We start from the raw sequence: 5,388 nt of genomic DNA, 5'->3' as shown, positions 1-5,388 counted from the left end.
TATGTTGCAGCAAGCATCAGATCTTCATTTTTTTTATGCTGAAAGACTATCCAGTGCATGGACATACCCCTCTTCATAGATCCAATCATCAGTTGATGAATAGTTAGATGTGTCCCTACTTTTGGGACTATGATGGATGATGGTGGCAACATTCTTATTCAAGTTGCTGTATAGAACTATGTCTTCATTTCCCTTAGCTAAATACCTACAAGTGAAATTGTTGGGTCACATGGTAACTCTATAATTAACCTTTAGAAGAATTTACCAAACTCTTTCTTCCAAAATGGCTCCATTATTTTAAATTCCCACCAGTAAAATATCAGAGTTATTTTTTTAAGTTGCTGTAGTTTTTTTATTCTGAAAAAATCAGAGTTTTAACTTTCATATCCTTGGTACCATTGGTCATTTTAGCCATCCTGATGGCATGGTGGTTACATATTGGGCTGCAGTTTGAAAGATCAGCAGTTCAAAACCACCTGCTGCTCCGAGGGAGAAAGGTGGGGCTGACTACTCCTGTAAAGAGTTGCAGTTTCGGGAACGCAGAGGCAGTTCTACCCTGCCCTCTAGGGGCGCTATGAGTCAGCATTGACTCCAGTGCATTTGGTTTGAGTTTGAGGGGTATAAAGTGTTATCCTTTTGTGTTTTGGGTTCATATTTTCCCAATGATGAATGGTGCTGAGCATCTTTTCATGTGCAGATTGGTCATTTGTATATATTTGAGGAAATGTCTATTTGCATCCTCTGCCCACTCTTTAATGAGGGTATTTGTTTAATATTGAGGCATTTATCCTTTTATTATATGAGTTTTGAGGGGCAGTGTGAAGGAGCTAAGGCATATCTATTGGGGTGGGGGAAAATGGTTATGCAAAAAATAGTAAGGAGAAAAACTGATGAGTTGATGAGAATAAAGCATTTAGATAGGAGATGTGAATCAATAGTCAACAGAGATGGTTGCCATGTACTTATATTTGCCTATTAAGTGAGTGCAATAAACAACCATAAAGAACCTCCTCGGACTTCCTTTTGGTCACGAGGCAGAGGTCAGACATGCTTCCTCCCTCTGTCTTTCTGGACCTATTCTGACACCAGCCCTTCTTCCCACAGCTCTCCTTTGCTATTTCCAATAATATGTGGCAATGGCCACACAGAACTCCCAGACCATACGCCGATTAAGGGGGGGTTTATTGGGAAGTTCATAGGTTACCACAAGGAGGACCTGCAAACATAAGGACACAGTCCCTGGCCCACAGCAACTCCTCTCTTCAGCCAGCAGTCAAGTCTCAGGTCCTCGGCCTCTCAGCAGCATGGTCCTGTGGTGTCTGCCTCTGTGGACCAGAAAGCCTGCCCGTCACTCTGCCCCTCCGTCTTGTATTCTTGGTGATGCTCCTCCGTTCTGTCTCGTGGTTTCTTTGCCTCAGCCCCTGGCCTTGGCCTGGCTCCTTTGCTCTGTCCCATAGGATGTGTCACCATCTCTGGTGTTTCTGCTCTCAGGTGGAGATCTGGAATGTGTTCTTCTTCCACGCTCTTGGCAGTTCTCTCTGCATCCCAGATGCACTTATAAGAGGAATGGTTTTGATGAAGGAGTGATTGTTGCCTTTCATCAGACTACACACTCAAGAGAAACAAAAGGTGTGATTTGGTTCACGTCCTCTACTAAGGTCAAGGCTTACTCCCACCTTAACTCGCAGAGCCATGAACTGCCTCCAAGATAGGATTGCGACCACAGGCCAGGAGTTCAGAATTTTAATATGTCACATGTGAAATTGTGGCTAAAAAGGCCACCGGGAGTGACTACATCTCAGTGGGGATGGTGCTAGTCTTACTTTTGAGGGTGATGGCAGAGATGAAATAAGATGGAGAACTAGTGCTTGCACATATTCCGAGCTGCCGCCGAGGGCCTCCAGTGGGCTGGCCACTCTCTGGCGAGAATTATGTGGTTCTTGCTTTAATCTGCACAATGGCTCCATGAGTTTACTTATTTTTTCAGGAGAAAATGGATGGCCAGAGGAGCTAAGTAACTTGTCTCAGGTCACCCAACTAGTAAATGGCAAAGGCATAATTAGACTCCAAGTCTTCCAGACCCGGAAGTACCACCCTCTGGCTGCACAGCTCTGCCTGGAGCGAACAAAGGAAAGGAAGGTTTGGAGGTCTTGTTGTGGAGGACCGTGACTGCTTAGAACAAGGGGTTATGCTTAGTACAGAGACACTGGGGGGCCGCTACTCCAGAGGAAACGAGAATGTACATTGTGCAAAGCCCAAAATGGATGGCCTGGGGTAGAAGAGACCAGAAGGAGGAGACCAGGTAGGAGGTGATTCCAATAGTTCAGGTAAAGGTCAAATGGTCCAGGCTTGAGGAGGTGCTGGGGAAACCAGAGAGAGGAGAGATGGGCAGTGGTGCGCTAGAGCTGGCTTTGGCCGGCTCACAAAAACTAGTGTTCGACTTGCAGTCAATTGTTAGATACACAGGTTGTTAAACACAGCCATCACGGCAGCTTTAATTATATAAACTTGCAATTAAAAATTATGTTAAAAACAGAGATTATACACACACAGAAGTCATTACTTCCTAATTACTTTTCTCAATTTTACTCTTATGTGTCCTCTGGAGGTTATTTCTATTGTACGCATGTGGTGGAAGTGCTCTGTAACTGTGGTGCTGCACAGCTCTTCCCAGGGTTCATGAATTCATGCAGCTCTCTTGAGATTGACCATAGCAGGAGTGTTTATAGCCTGGGGAGCAGCAAGTTCTAGAAACCAAGACTTTTCTTTTCGAGGGTGCTGGCTTTTAAACATTTTCCAGCAAAAAACTAGGGATGAGACACTCTGGAGACAGATTGTGGCACAGAAGTGGTAGGAAACGAAACAGAGGCGAGTCGGGCTTTCTCCTGAGACACATGCTCTCTGTGTGGGGTGATGGGTGCCTGTGGGAGTATGCAGAGGGAGAGATTTGGGGAAGGGACAGGTCAAGGTGGGGCTAGAGGTCATGGGTGATGCAAATGGACAACGTGGCAATGCTTCCTTCTGTTGTCCATGAGGTCACTATTCGTGGGAACCCGTTCCATGGCACCTAACTGCAACAACATGGATCAGAAACGCCTCTGGCAGGGGCGGGTATGTCTGTAAACAGGACCATGTCTGGAAACAGGGATTCCTGGTTGTGTGAGTTACGTGAGCCATAATCTGCGCAGGGTGGGCTCTACATCCAACTGCTTCTGAATCCCTGGAGGAATGATGGGCACCGATGCATACACACAAAGAGGAAGAGACACAACAGAGAGAGGCGCGTCTACCAGGATGGTGGACAGCCACTGGAAGTTGAAGTAGATAAGGCAAACTTCCCTCTAGTCAATTCACACTCTGGATTTAGATTTCTGGTCTCCCAAACCATGAGAAAATAAAAAGTTCTTTAAAGTGAGTTGTGTGCAGTACGTGTGTAACGGCACCAATAGTAGCTAAGGCCCAGGCTTTGGGAGAGAAGTGATGGGAACAGGGAGGTGGGCTGCATGAACAGCTATCTTTTGTCTGCAGATACGTCATTGGAGAGCTTATTTCCTAGGCCATGGGTGAAGGGTGGAACCACGTTTCATCTGTGCTTGAGTGTGCTCCAGCCAGTCTGCTGGTGAGACTAGAGAGCAGTGGGACTGAATTCTCCTTTCTTTCTGAGAGAGTCAAGCAAGAACTACTACCCTCCCTCTTCCTGGACAGTTTTAAAAAGACTAGCAACGTCATAACGTCTGCAGCAAAAGGAGCAAAGCCAAGCCACAAAGCCCCCGAGGATCCCCCAAAATAGATTACTGGCTTGGAGGGGCAGTTCCTGGGAGCCCCCAGGACCAGTGCGGAAATAGTCATAAACGTCAGCGGACAGGCGTGGAATGATGTGTGCTTTTTCATTTTGTTTTGATTTCTTTTTGTTTTGCCTCCACTACTCTTGTTTTGTCTACCTATATAAGAGAGGCATGGGAAGCAAACTCAAGGAGAAAGCAACGGGACTGTTGGAACTTGGGAGGAGGAGGAGGCAGGGGAAGGGAATCTGTGAGCAAACAATGCCATAGACAGTGGAACAAATAGGGAATTAAAATCAACAATGAGAAGGACAATATAGATATCCTGGGGTGTTGGAGCAATAGCAATCTAGCTGAGAGGAATTACTAAGAGGCAGAAGAATGGCGACCATAATGGTGGGGCAGGAGGAAGGTGAAAGGAAACAGAGGAAAGATCTAGGAAGCAAAGCTATGGATAGAGGTATAAACAGAGGTATAATCATAGGTTTGTGCATATGTAAATATATTCATTCATACAAATAGCGGTATTGGCCTATGTAAATATATTTATATAGCAATACATTGATGAAGTGGACGGATGTTGAGCCTCTGATGAAGCCAAGCCCTCCCTCAATGCAGGAACACTTTGTTCTAGCAACCTGGTATTCTGTGATGCTCACCCTCCTGACACGATAGTTGAAGACAAAGTGGGTACAGAAGCAAATGTGGTAAAGAAGGCTGATGGTGCCCAGTTATAAGCGTCTGGGGTCTTAAAGGCTCGAAGATAAACAAGTGGCCATCTAGCTCAGTATCAACAAAGCCCACATGGAAGAAACACACCAGTCTGTGTGACCATGAGATGTCAAAGGGATCAGGTATCAAGCATCAAGGAACAAAAATATCATATCATTGAAAAGGTGGGTGAGTGCAGACTAGAGACTCAAAGCCCATTGGTAGCCAACTGGACACCGCTTACTTAAAGGTTGTGGGGAGGAGATGAACCAGGCAGGGTGCAGGGTAGCAACGATGAAACGTATAACTTTCCTCTAGTTCTTAAATACTTCCTCCCCCCACTATCATGATCCCAATTCTACCTTACAAATCTGTCTAGACCAGAGGATGTACATTGGTACAGATGGCAACTGGAAACACAGGGAATCCAGGACAGATGATTCCTCCAGGATCAGTGGCGAGAGTGGCGATGCCTGGAGGATGGAGACAATATGGGGTAGAAAGGGGGAACTGATTATAAGAATCTACGTATAGCTTCCTCCCTGGCAGAGGGACAGCAGAGAAGAAGGTGGGGGAGATGTCAGACAGTGTAATATATGACAAAATAATAATAATTTATGAATGATGAAGGGTTCATGAGGTAGGGGGGAGTGGGGAGGGGGGGAGAGAATGAGCAGCAAACATTAAGGGCTCAAGTGGAAGGCAAATGTTTTGAGAATGATGATGGCAACAAATGTACATATGTTCTTGACACAATGGATGTATGTATGGATTGTGATAAGAATTGCACGAGCCCCCAATAAAATGATTTATAAAAAAGATATAGTGCCTGGGATCTTAAAAGCTTGAAGTTAAACAATTGGCCATCTATTAAAGAAGCAACAAGCCCACACAG

Source organism: Tenrec ecaudatus, chromosome 1 (genome assembly GCF_050624435.1).
Source record: "Tenrec ecaudatus isolate mTenEca1 chromosome 1, mTenEca1.hap1, whole genome shotgun sequence".
Taxonomy (NCBI): domain Eukaryota; kingdom Metazoa; phylum Chordata; class Mammalia; order Afrosoricida; family Tenrecidae; genus Tenrec; species Tenrec ecaudatus.
Note: the sequence above shows the minus strand (reverse complement) of the source record.